The 14266-nt window shown below is 44.1% G+C and overlaps 1 long non-coding RNA gene across 1 annotated transcript; it reads left to right on the top strand.

Annotated features, from left to right (window-relative positions):
* The first annotated feature begins 3654 nt into the window (after positions 1-3654).
* LOC147087275 (uncharacterized) lies at positions 3655-13664 on the top strand. The gene is made up of 3 exons (XR_015075606.1): positions 3655-3797; positions 4284-4482; positions 12279-13664. It is a non-coding gene; the product is annotated as an uncharacterized LOC147087275 (long non-coding RNA).
* The last annotated feature ends 602 nt before the right edge of the window (positions 13665-14266 follow it).

Consider the following 14266-nt stretch of genomic DNA (forward strand, 5'->3'; position numbering starts at 1 on the left):
AATGGAAGTGCCGGATTGCCAGGAACAGGGCCAGCAGCTCTCTGTCGAATGTGCTGTAAGCCTTCTCGTTCTTGCGCAGCTGTCAGCTGAATAATGCCAGTGGCTGCCACGCCTTCAACCCACTGTTGCTGGACGGCGCCGACGGCGTAATCCGAGCGTCCGTGGTGAGGGTGGTCTTGGCGCCCGGGATGGGGTGGGCCAGTACTGTGGCGTTGGCAAAGGCGCTTTTGGTCTGGTGGAAGGCTGTCGCCATCTCGCTGGACCAGGTGAGTTGCTCTTTGCCCGTTTTGCCCCTGGTGGCTTTGTAGAGGGGGCGCATGAGTGCGGCGGCACTGGGCACAAACCGATGATGGAAATTGACCATCCCCAAAAATTCCTGCAGCGCCTTAACCGAGGTGGGCTGGGGAAAGTCCGCCACCGCCTGCACCTTGGAAGGTAGGGGAATGGCTCCCCTTGGCGAGATTCTGTGGCTGAGAAAGTCAATTTGGGCTGCTCCAAACTGGCATTTGGCCGGGTTGACGATTAGACCGTGTTGGCTGAGGTGCTGGAAAAGGGAGCGCAAATGCGCAATGTGCTCGACCTTGCTGGTACTGGCCACGAGGATATCATCCAGATAGACGAACAGGAAGTTCAGGTCGCGTAGGACGGAGTCCATGAGCCGTTGGAAGGCCTGTGCGGCGTTCTTAAGCCTGAAGGGCATGCGCAGGAACTCAAACAGTCGGAAGGGGGGTGATGACCGCCGTCTTCTGGATGTCTGCGTGGTAGACGGGGACCTGATGGTAGCCGCGAATCAGGTCGACCTTGGAAAAGATGGACTTTCCTGCTAGGTGTGCCGAGAAGTCTTGGATGTGCGGAATGGGGTATCTATCGGGCGTGGTGGCGTCGTTGAGCCATCTGTAGTTGCCACAGGGGCGAGAGCCACCGCCCGTCTTGGGTACAATATGGAGGGAGGATGACCAAGGGCTGTTCGAGCGGCGGATGATGCCCAGTTTTTCCATCGTGGTGAATTCTTTCTTGGCCACCGCCATCTTGGATGGGTCCAGGCGTCTGGCTCGAGCGAACACTGGTGGTCCCGTAGTGGCGATGTGATCTTCGACCCCATGCTTGGCTGCCGTGGCTGAGAGGGTCGGTTGTGTGAGCCTAGTGAAATCTGCGAGTAGGCGGGCGTAGTTGTCATGCGCCGGGGCGGAGCAGGACCCGACGAGGGCTGGGCTGTTGCTCTGCTGGCAGGCCAGTGAAGCGAAAGTTGCTGCATCGATCAGGCGCCTGTCGCGGACGTCGACCAGGAGTCCGTGGGCGCAAAGAAAATAGGCGCGCAGCAAAGGATGTGCCACCGAGGCCATCACGAAATCCCACATAAATCGCTGGCCATTGAAACAAACCTCGGCCCGTCGCTTTCCGAAAGTAGCAATGGCTGCGCCATTTGCCGCCACGAGGGGTGGGCTGCTGCGGCCTGCCTAAATGTCGAGCTGTGAGGCAGGAATTATGCTGCATTAGGCTCCGGTTTCGCAAAGGAATCTGCGCCCAGAAAGAGAGTCGGTTATGTACAGCAGTTTAACTGTGGTGCCAATGGCCATCGTGGCGGCGGGGGTGCGGTCAAGCAGGCCTAGGCGGTGGCCCGGGGCTGGTGCATTGGGCTGGGCGGCCACCTTGGTTTGATCAAAAGAGCAGGGTGCTCTGCAGCGTTGGGCTTTGTGGCCAAAACGCGCGTGGTAGTAGCATAGTTCTGCGGCCTGGCGTGGCGGCGCGCGCTCGGTGGTGTCGGGGAGCCTCGCGGCTGCACAGCCGAGTTGGGCGATGGTGAAAACTTTGTCCGTGGCGGCTGCCAGTTGTACGCAGTCCGTGATCGGGGACCCCGCGAGGGCAGTCTGTACCTGCTGAGGAAGATGGCTGAAGAAAAGGGCCCGAAACAAAAGGCACTGCGGTACAGAGCCCAGGAGCGCAAGCATCCGGCTCATCAAGTGGGTTGGGGTAGATTCGCCGAGGCCTGGTAGTCAGAGAAGCCTGCGGGCCCTCTCCTCCTTGGACAGGCCATAAGCCTGCAGCAAGCGGCCCTTAATGATTGAGTACTTGCCGGTCTGTGGTTGGTTCCCCAGCAGGTCGAGAACTTCGGTGGTGGTAGAGCTTGCTAGTGCTGAGACTACGTGGAGGTACCTTTCTTCATCATCTTGAATCCTGCGAAGGGTGAATTGGGCCTCCGAGTGCGCGAACCAAGCTGGTGCTTGGTGTTCCCAGAAGGTGAGGTGCTTCAAGGACGCGGCGCCGGCCGACATCAAGCTGCTGCTGGTTGCCATCGGGTCGTTACTGGCCTCTGTTGGGCTGCGTGAGTCGGGGGCTTCGACCGTCGGCATCCAGGGTCACCAATGTGGGGGACTACAGTCTCCCGCGTAAAGAAATAGGCAACACAGCGAGCTACAATAAATAAGTTTTTACTCCAACTCTCACAACACAGTACTGAATTCGTGAAGCCCGCAAACCTGTGATGACTCACGGATTGGTCACCTGCTGGAACCTGATTGGTTTTCCTTCTATCAGCAGCAGACAAGTCTGAACGTGCCTTATTCCTCTCAGCTTGCAACTGTCTTGCGGGGGGAGGGGAATACAGCAGTTAAAAGGGGATTTTACAGGTTTATCTACATACACACAGTGTTTCCCCAATGTGGCAACGCCACAAGCTCCTGTATATCACTCTAACTCTTTGGAGGCCTATAGAATACGCGAATACCGTCATCATACGCTTTTTGCTGCTGAACTCTAACCAAATGGATTATGTCATTGTCCCCTCAAGAACATCCACACTTTCCAACTGTACAATGTTTTCCTTAATCGGCACTGCCATCCCACCTCCCTTTTTTCATTTGCTCTCTTTTCTGAATTCCTTGTACCCTTGAATAATAAGTGTCCCGTCCTCACAGTTTTAATGGCACGTTTCCGTTCTTGCCACAACATCATATTGCCACACAGCTATTTGTGATTTTAGCTCAAAAACGCTACTCACCACACGTTGAGAGTTTACGTACATGCATTCTAAACCCATCTCTGAATTTGTCATTGTCTTTTTTAGTCTGCTCCTACATAAAATTGTATTATTACCGCCTCAAGTACTGTCTTCTCTAGTACTAGCTAACACAAGCACTCTTTTATGCACCTTATTCCTCTTTTCTACTTGAATATGCTGGTGCTCTTTTCCCTGCCAAGTTAGTGTAAATCCTCCCCAACAGCAATAACAAACCTCACCCCGAGATTAATGGACCGGAGTCTGTTGAGGTGCTCACAGGTGATGAGTTCATAATCCCACTTTAGGAAACTTAAATCTTAAATTGGGGTAATTGATTAGTTGACGGCAGGAAAATAAACAGGAAACAACGGGAGGTCGTACATAGTCAACTAGATAATTAAGGTCCTTCAGGGAAGAGAATGATAGTAAACTGTTTGGGGTGAATTGTCACACCGCAGGGTGGAAAGAGGTGGTAGCGATTTTGCAGCCCGTTTTCAACCCTAATGATTGTTGTTGCCGGTTATTATTGTCTAATATTCAAATTTTGTAAAGCTGGAGCTTGCAACGTTCCAATCCGTACTGCATTCCAGCTTGTAAACAAACTCAGTGCTGTTGCTTTAATTGTGGGGATGACCTCACTTCCTGCCGGCCTCTCTTTCTGCTCTCAGTGCCTCAACGCTTCCTGGTATGAACTTCTGCGAGGCGGAGCATAACAATCAGTCGCCGTTACTTACAGCTCTCATCTCTCAATTTAGCTCACACTAGAACATGGAGAGAGCCGCCATGTTAATGCTGTTTGGTGAGTCGTGATCAATTTATTACCTGCTTTGCTGGATTCTGGGTCTGCGAGGTAACTGAGTGGGCAAATGTAAGCAGGAGAGTGGGACTGAATCCGGTGGTGACCGATCTCCGGTAGTTCAGTGGATTAAAGCAACTCCTGGCAAACTAAGTGGACCACTTTAGATCGGCAATCTGTCAGAGTGGATATTTGTTTGTGCTGAATTCTCCATGAGTAACATTGAGACAGTGCAAGTGGTATTAGTTTTCGGGAGAGGTGAGAGATTTGCAGCGTCGGAGATCAGATATGCAATGTATCCACTCTCCCCAAGGGCAAAACAGAAAACCGCCGCCCTTACAGCCATGTTCCAGGGTGAGTCTCCTTCTTCACAAAGGAGAGGGGAAAGATAAGAGTAATTGAAATAAAACGGTTAAGAGTATGTCTGATAAATCACAATATCACCTGATGAGGTGTGCGGTTTCACAATGTTGTTCGGTTGACTTAAAGGTTCTTCTGTCGGTTCAGTAATGCCGGCTAATCTGTGGAAAAGAACAGGAATGTACCCGGTGGGCAAAGGAAGATGCTTTCTGGCCGGCACAGTCACAATGGATCGAATGGCTTCCTGTGCCGTACGTTTCCATGTTTCTACAATTTAGGAGGTTTGGAAAGAGGAGAAGAACAATATTATCTGACAGTGGATATTACAGTAAATATATTTTTAGCACTGCCTTTGTTTCTGGGACACTTTTCTTTCCGTGAACATTCGAGTTGAAACCGCAGCCTTCCGTTTTCACACCTAACTGTTGCTACTTTTCTCTGCATGACTGAACATTGTCCATTTGTTTGCTTATTTTTCATTCTCTTTTCACACTTTCATCTCAATGTAAGGCGTTTTGTGATATTTGTGAGCCTGCGTGTACTGTCTGTGCAATTAAATGTTTCTGGTGAATATTTCGGGCAGCTTGCAGACCTAGAAATTTATTTTAACCCCTTTTCCTCATTCAGTCTGCAAGAGCTGAGCATCTGACTGTGATATTGATCTGCCCAGAGTGCGGACACTAATGTCCGCTAACAAATGCTGGGCTGCATCTGCCCTGCTGTGCTGATAATTTATCTCTTAGACTCCATTTTTTCAATCTCAATTTCCACCGTCAGTACCTCCATTCATTCCATAAGGGAGATTCCACGGTGGCCTTGCTATTCTTTTCCGTGCTATGGTCGATTGTGGAGATCAGTAAAAATGCTCAGTTTTTTCACACACACACCGCCCAGCTGCTTTCCTTTGTCTTTCAGTAATGGTTTCACTCAGTCACAAAATGGACCATGTGTGTATCTGTGCATCATTTACCATGGCTTTGTTTCTTCAAGGCAAAGGCACATCCTGATACCAGCCATGGATTTTTGAAATTGTTTACACATGGTCGTCTCGATAGGCCTTATTTATTTAGCCATTCAATCTTACAGTGCAGAAGAAAGACATTTAGTCCCAGGATCGAGGTTTTAACACATAACCATGCAAAATATGAAAGATTATATGGAATCTGATTCAATCACACTTTCAGGTAGTGTGTTCCAGATCTTAAAAAACCTCTGTGTCAAATCATTTCACCTCATCTCCGCTCTTGAACTTTAGCTGTTTATCTGAAATCTTTGAACTTTGCTTGCCGACAGTTTATCACTCCTTGCTCTATCAAAGCCCCATATATTGCTAATAACTCTGTTGTAAGGAGAGCAATTTCAGCTCCTCCAATGGATGGCACTCATACCTAGTATTATCCTGGAAACTTTCTCTGATCCCTCGCGAAGCACTTGAAATCATTTCTAAAATGCGGTGTTTAGAATTTTACACAATACTCCAGTTGAGGCCTAACCAGTAATTTGTGAATGTTTAGCTGGACTTCCTTGTTCATCTATTAAGTGCATCTTTTTCCAAAGCCAAATATCTCGTACACGCTCTTAACTGCCTCTTTAATTTGCCCTGCCACATTCAATGATCGGTCAGCATGTGCTCCCAGTTACCTTTGCTCTTTGACAACTTGAAGATATTGTCATTTGTATTATAATGCCTCGCCATGAAGTTTCTACCAAAGTGCTTCACTGCACTGTTAGCCACAGTAAATTCCAGCTGTCATAGTCTGCCCATTTCACCACTCTGTCTATTTCCTCCTGAATCTGCTGCTATCCAGCTCTCTATATATAACCTTGCCAAATTTTCCATCAGTGCAAAATTCGAAATGTTACCCCTTATACACAAGTCCAATTCATGTAGGTAGAACACGATTATCAATGGTCTTAATACCGCCCCTTGGAGGAATACCACTGCATATTTCCACACATTCAGTAAAACTTCCATTCACCACTGCTCACTCCCTCGTATCAATATATTATCGCCCCTATAATACCATGAGCCTCTGCAGTTCGGGTGATTCTGTTATGTGATACTTAATTGCAATTCCAGATATACAAAATCTACGGCACAACTTTCATCAGCCCTCAGGGATATTTCATCAAAAAACTCAATCAGGTTAGTCAAACACAATTGTTCTTGAAAAAAGCTTGCTTCTGTAAGTGAGAACTTAATGTTGTCCTTGACAATGGTCTCCAGTAGTTTTCCCAGCACTGAAGGTGGACTGATTAGCCTGGCATTAACAGGTGTATCGCTCTCCCCGTTTTGAAGAGTCACATGATATTTGCAATCCTTCATTCCTCTGGCGCTACTCCCATTTCCAAGGGGTTTTGTAAGATTGCGGTCAGAACTTCTGCTATCTCCTCAACCACTTCCCTCAGGAATGTAGGATACCTCCCATATGGATTGGCTGACATGTTAATGTAATTAACGCAATCTTATTTTTCATATTCTTTTTATGTATTTTATCCAATCCAGTAGATCTACTGCAAAAATGGACTCCATCCTCTTCCTATGTGAAGACGGATGCAAACTACTCATTCAGTACCTCAGTCATGCTCTCTGCGTGCACAAGAATATTTCCTCTTTTGACATTAATCGGCCCCACCATTCCTTTAAAATTTATTAAAGGTGTATATTACCCACTAATCTGTTTTCATGGGCTTCCTTTGCACTTCTTATATCGTTTTTACATTTCTGCCTGCACTCGCCCTATTCAACCTGGTGTTATGCTGCGTTCTGCAATTCTCATTTGTCATAAGCCTCCTGAACTCCGCTTAGTGCAATCTCTATTCTGTTTCTCATCCAGGCACTCTAACTTTGGAAGCCCCATTTTTCCTTCTTATGGGCACATGCTTGCTTTGTACAGAGGAGAACAAATCCAGCTTCTCCAGCTTCTCCACATAACTGAAGTCCCTCATCCCTGGTACCATTCTGGTAAATGTTCTCTTACCGTTCTCTGCCATAAGGTGAACATTCCCAGCTTCACAGGTCTCTGCACATAACTGAGGTCCATCATCCCTTGTACCATTCTGTTTAATATTCCCTTAACCTTCTCTGCCATAAGGTGAACAATCCCAGCTTCACTAGTCTCTCCACATAACTGAAGTCCATCATCCCTGGTACCATTCTTTTTAATATTCCCTTAACCTTCTCTGCCATAAGGTGAACATTCCCAGCTCACTAGTCTCTACACATAACTGAAGTCCATCATCCCTCGTAGCATTCTGTTCAATATTCTCTTAACATTCTCTGCCATAAGATGAACAATCACAGCTTCGCTGGTCTCTCCACATAACTGTAGTTCATCATCCCTGCTACCACTCTGGTTAATCTTCCATTAACCTTCTCTGCCTTAAGGTGAACAATCCCAGCTTCACTCGTCTCTCCACATAACCAAAGTTCATCATCCCTGCTACCATTCTGGTTAATCTTCCATTCACCTTCTCTGCCTTAAGGTGAACAATCCCAGCTTCATTAGTCTCTCCACAGAACTGAAGTTCATCACCCCTGCTACCATTCTGGTTAATCTTCCATTCACCTTCTCTGCCTTAAGGTGAACAATCCCAGCTTCACAACTCTCTCCACATAACTGAAGTTCATCATCCCTGCTACCATTCTGGTTATTCTTCCATTAACCTTATCTGCCTTAAGGTGAACAATCCCAGCTTCACTAGTCTCTCCACATAACTGAAGTTCATCATCCCTGGTACCATTCTGGTAAATATTCACTTAACCTTCTCTGTCATAAGGTGAATAATCCCAGCATCTCAAGTTTTTCCACATAACTGAAGTTCATCATCCCTGCTACCATTCTAGTTAATCTTCCATTAAACTTCCATGCCATAATGTGAATCATTCCAGCTTCACTCGTCTCTCCACATAACTGAAGCTCATCATCACTGCTACCATTCTGGTTAATCTTCGCTTAACCTTCTCTGCCATGAGGTCAACAAACCCAGCTTCACTAATCCCGCCACATAACTGACGTCCATGATCCCTGCTACCATTCTGGTAAATTTTCCGTTTACCTTCTATGCCATAAGGTGGAAAATCCAAAATGCACTAGACTCTCCACATAACTGAATTCTGATTATCCTCCTGCAATTCTGGCAAATTTACTCTGCACCGTTTACAAGGTTATCAGGTCCTTCCTAATGTGTGGTGGCCAGAATTGGACACAGTACTCCAGCTGAGGACTAACATGTGATTTACAAAGGTTTAGCATAACCCTTTTTCCTTTTATATATTATGTCGCTAATATTAAACAAAAGATATTAAAGATTTTTTTGACACATTGATCAACGAGTCCTGCCACATTTAAATACTTTTCTATGTGCGCTCTGTTTCTGAACGCCCTGTAATATTTTATAATTTCCTATACACTGCCTCTCCTCTTTCGTCTGCCCAAATTCCAAAACTTTATATTTCTCTGTATTAAATGTCAGCTGCAATGTACCTGCCCATTTCACCAGTTTCTCTCTGTCCTCCGGAAGTCTGCTACTATACAGTGCATTGCTTACTACATATTTCAAGTTTACTACTTTTCCAACCAAGCTGCAAGCTGACTTGCTTTTCAGATGAAAGAAATGGAGAATATAAAGCACTTGGCTTTCATGCACTTCCAAATGCAATTTAAAGTTTTTTATTTCAATGTCGTTTAATTACTTTAAATTATTTGGACTCAGAAACAAACTACATTGATTGCAATGTTCAGTTGTATTTGCAGCACAATAGTTGTGTAGTAGTCGTTTGTACAGTTCTATTTCTTCCATTGTGTTTCTATATAATTCCCCTAATTTATAGTTTACGAGAGGTAAAGTGGAACATTTTCTCTTCATATATTTTACGAACATAAGAACATAAGAATAGGAGCAGAAATAGGGCATCCTGCCGTTCTCGCCCGATTCCTTATTGAACAAGATCTTGGCTGATCTTTGAACCCCACTGCACCTTCACGCATTATCCCCATACCCATTGATTCGCTTAATAACCAAAAAATGATCGATCATGGACTTGAATATATTAACGACTGAGCCTCCAAAGCCCTCTGGGGTAAAGATTTCCAAAAATTCACCACCTTCTGATTGAAGAAATTACTCCTCATCTCAGTCCTAAATGGCTGAGTATGTATTTATAGACTGTGAACCCTGGTTCTGGACGCCTCAGCCAGGGGAAACATCCTTCCTGCATTTACCCTGTCTAGCCCTGTAAGAATGGTATATATTTCAATGAGATTAGCTCTCATTCTTCTAAACTCTAGAGAATATAGGCCTAGTCTGCTCAATCTCTCCTCATAGGTCAATCCACCCATCCCAGGAATCAGTCTGTTGATACAACGTTGCAGTCCCTCTATGGAAAGTATATCCTGCCTTAGGTAAGGAGATCAAAACTGTACACAATTTGAAGGTTTGGTCTCACTGGGGCCCTATATAATTGCAATAAGTGTCTTGAATTCAATTTCATTAATAATTGAATGTCTGAGAATCATTCTGTTAGTGCACTTCTAATTGTAAATGTCAAAGCAGAATAGTGTAAATGTGTCAAATGGAAAATCTTGCAGGCCTATGAGGAAAAACATATGAGGGGGTCTAATGTTTTGGGTCTGAGAAAGAGCCAGGACAGGCACGAGGGGCCGAATGTCCTCTTGCTCCGCTGTCAGGCTCTGTGATTCGCTGATTCTATCTGTGGTGGTAAGCAAGGTATTAACTAATTATACGGTTAAACTATATCAGAGAGATTGTCACAGTGCATTTTCATTCAATATGTTTATCCTCATTCTTGGGTCTGATGCCGTTCCCTTGCTGTCAGGGTTGAATTCCTCATTGTACGAGGTGACGCGCTTCTGAGCTGTAACCAGGGGTTCTGTTGTCAGCATTTTCTTTCACTGTTAACCTCAGGCTGAAATATTTTCATCATCTATTTTTATCGGTAATTAAATCCACTTTTTAGTTCCACACAGATTGCACCTGAACAACCCCAGCTTCTCTCATCCCTCCTCATAAATTAAGTGCATTTCCCTGGTACCATACTGACAAATCTGCACCTAGCCTTCTCTGCTCAAAGGAGAAAAAATTAATCTTCTCTAGTCTCTCTTAATAACTGAAGTACTTCTTTCCCGGTATGTTTATGATAAATCTCCCCTTAACATTCTCTGCTCTAAGGAGACAAATCCAAGTGTCTCTAATCTCTCCGCATAACTGAAGTTGCTCAGGCCTGGTGCCATTCTGGTGAATCTCCAATTACACCTCTGCGCTCCAACGTGGACAATCCCAGCTGCTCTCCTCTGACTACATAACTGAAGTCTGTAAGATCAAGACCATCAGTTCAGCTGCTACATCACACAGTTCCCCTGATAACAACGCTCAAACAGTTCTGAGGCTTCGCCCTCTCTGAGCACTGACTCTGAGTCTTTCCCGAATCTCTCTCCTATCCCCACGCATGCTCTTCCCCTGTTTAGTTTGCCTGTGAAACCCATCACCTTGGCCTTGAACTTATTTTTAGTGAACAGCTGACCATCTGACTTATTTTCAGACCTTAAACAAGCTGATGTATTGAATTATTGTCACTTCAGTTACTGTAATTCACTTGCAAAACAGCATTCTGTCTGATAGTATCCTCCGATTTATCCCATTCTGTTTGTGTGATGTCCCTAAGCACATCCCCTTTTCAAGTTTGGAAGTTGCTGGTGGAATATGAAATAACTATTTTTATTTTAATAATTGAATCAATTTGTACTAATAAACGACAGTATGGATTTCCAGTCGGCTAAAGCAACGCACACGGTGGTGGATTATACAAGAATTAATTAATTTTTCAGTTGAAATTGTATAAGAAAGATTGCCACAATGTACTTCTTTAAATGTGTTTAAACACATTCTCGGTTCTGAACCACTGTTCTTACTGTCAGGGGTTAAATTACTCTCTGTCCGAGGTGAAGCGATTCAGAGCTGAAACCATAGGCTTCTGTTTACAGCATTTACTGTTACTGTGAAATTCAGCCTGAGAATTAAATAGAATACATTGCAATAACAGCACAGAGACAAGGCCATTCGGCACCAAAAGGTCTATGCCATTGATTATACTCCACATCAGACACCTCCCAATCTATTCAGATGACACTATCAGCATATTCTCCTATTCTTAACTCCCTCATGTTACCAAATAGTTTCAAATTAAATGCATCTATGTTATTCACCGCAACTGCACCATGTGATCCCATTTTCCTTATTGTGTCCAATCACTGCGTGAACAATTGTCTCCTAAAGGCCTTATTGGATAAATTGAACTAAGTCATCATCTCTCGGTTTGAAAAAGCACGGTTTAAATTGTTACTCGACTTAATTTGGAGAATAATGTTTATTGTCAGGAGAATAGTGGAGCATACTGATCCCCCGATAGCTCAGTTAGTGCCTGCAGTGCAGACCTAAGAAGTACATAAATGTAAGGCCGAATGGTCAACATCGGCTCCTTGCTGAGTTCCCTGATCTCCAACAAGCGGATACTGGCGCTACCATTCAGCTCAGTGCTCTGAGGACAGTGAAGGAAGCCTCTGCCAAAAGTCGTGATGTAGCACTTTGATATCTGTTGCCTGCTGCAGAGCGAGCATGCGCGGTAGGAGGGTAAAGTTCTGCCGGGCTCACCACTGCTGACCTCAGGTCAAGCAACCCACTCAGTGTCTGCACTCAAACATGAACAGATAATGCCGGGGGTATTGGACACTTCGCGAGAGAAACTGAATTTTTAATACAGTCACTGTATATTATACTAAATATATTGTAGTTGTCTCGCTTGTTTTGAGACACTGTTCTTTCTGCGAGCAGCTTTGTTCCTCTTTCTTTGAACTGAAGTTCCTTCGAGTTGAAACCGCTGACTTCCGATTTCACAACTAACTGCTGCTGCTGTTCTCTGCAGTATTTAGCATTTCCCTTTGTTTGCTTATTTTTCATTCTCTTTAGCATCTTGCCTCTCAACTTCAGGCACGTTTTGCTATCATTGAGCGTGTGTATACTGCTTGTATATCTAAATCTTTCTGGTGAATAATTCAGGCAGCTTTCAGATATAAGAATTTATTTCAATTCCATTTCCTCATTCAGACTGCTGGAACTGAGCATATCACTGAGAAACAGATCTGAACAGTGGGCTGAGACGAATGTCCTTCAAGCAATACAATGCTGCAGCTGCCTTTGGTGCTCAGAATTTAGACTTTATCTCTTCAACTCAATTTTTTCCCAATCTGAATTCCTACCGTTACTGCCTCCATCTAATCCATAATGGAGATTCCACGATAGCCTTGTGTTTTGTGGTATGGTCGCATGTGGAAATCTGTAAAGATGCTCATTATTTGTACACAGACTCCACCCAGGTGCTTGCTTTGTCTTTAAATGATGGTTTCACTCCATTAAAATTGACCATTTTTGTATCTGTGCATCCCTTAATGGTGTTTTGTTTCTTTAAGGCAAATACACTACTCTCTGCCTCTTATCCCTTAGCCAATTACGTACTCAATTTACCATCCTGCCTATACTGTCATGTGCTTCTACATTTCGCATCTGTTATGTGATATTAATTGAAATTCCAGATATACAAAATCGGCTGCATGGCCTGTTTGTTATTTCTTCAAAAAACTCAGTCAAGTTAGTCAAACATGATATTTCTTGAACAGCTCCAAGTTGACTGTTCCTTTTTACACCATGCTTCTGTAAGTCAGACTTAATATTGTCCTTAACAATGGTCTCCAGTAGTTTTCCCACCACTGAAAGTAGACTGATTAGCCTGGCATTAACCGGTATATCTCTCTCCACTTTTTTGAACAGTCACATGATATTTGCAATGATTCAGTCCTTGGGCACCACTCTGATTTCCAAGGAGCTTTGCAAAATCGTGGTCAGACCTTCAGCTATCTCCTCCACTACTTCCCTCAGCAATGTAGCATACATTCCATATGGATCGTGCGAATTGTTAACGTAAATATCGGCAACTTATTTTCTACATCCTTGCTATCTATTTTATCCTATCCAGTACATCTACTGCAACATTAACTTCATCATCTTCCTAAGTGAAGACAGCTGCAAACTATTCATTCAGTACCCCAGTCATGCTCTCTGCCTCCACAAGAATCTTTCCTCTTTTGACATTAATCGGCCCCAACATTACTTTAATGCTTATAAATGATACATTTTACCCGCTAATTTGTTTCCATTTGCTCCCCTTTCCCTTCTTATGTAATTTTTCAATTTCCGCCTGCACTCTCCCTATTCTACCTGGTGTTCTGCTGTATTCTGCAATTGACATTTGTCATAATTTAATTTAACCTCCATTGTCTTTCTCATCCAAGCGCTGTAGCTTTGGAAGCCCCATATTTCCTCCTTATGGGTACATGCTTGCTTTGTACCGAGGAGAACAACCCCAGCTTCACCAGTCTCTCCACATAACTAACTTCTGTCAATCTTTCTACCATTCTGCTAAATTTCCTCTGCATCATTTATAAGGTCATGAGATCCTTCCTAATGTGTGGTGGCCAGAATTGGACACCATGCTCCAGCTGAGGCCTAACCTGTGATTTACAAAGGTTTAGCAAACCTCCTTCCTTTTGTATTTATGTCTCTACTATTAAAGCAATAGATCTTAAAGGTTGTTTTAACATATTGATCAATAGGTCCTGCCACCTTTAAAGATTTGTGAATGTGCGCTCTGATTCGGAACGCCCTGTAATATATTTTAATTTCCTATACATTGTCTCTCCTCATTCGTCTACCTAAATTCCATCACTTCAGATTTCACTACATTAAATGTACCTGCCCACTTCACAAGACTGTCTCTATTCCGAAGTCTGCTGCTATCCCCCTCACTGTTTACTACAATTTAAAGTTTACTGCATTTCCAACCAAGCTCCAAGCTGACTTGATTTTCAGTTGAATGAAATGGTGAATATAAAACACATGGATTTCATTCACGTCAAAATTGAGTTTTATTCTTATTGTTTCAAAGTCGGCTAATTTCTTTAAATTAATTGGACTCAGAAACAAACTACATTGATTTCAATGCACAGTTACATTTGCCGCACAATACAGGGTTATTAGGC

The sequence above is a fragment of the Somniosus microcephalus genome, unplaced genomic scaffold, assembly GCF_052327205.1.
Source record: "Somniosus microcephalus isolate GS21.2 unplaced genomic scaffold, FLI_Smic_1.0 unresolved_chr6, whole genome shotgun sequence".
In the NCBI taxonomy this organism is placed as follows: Eukaryota; Metazoa; Chordata; class Chondrichthyes; order Squaliformes; family Somniosidae; genus Somniosus; species Somniosus microcephalus.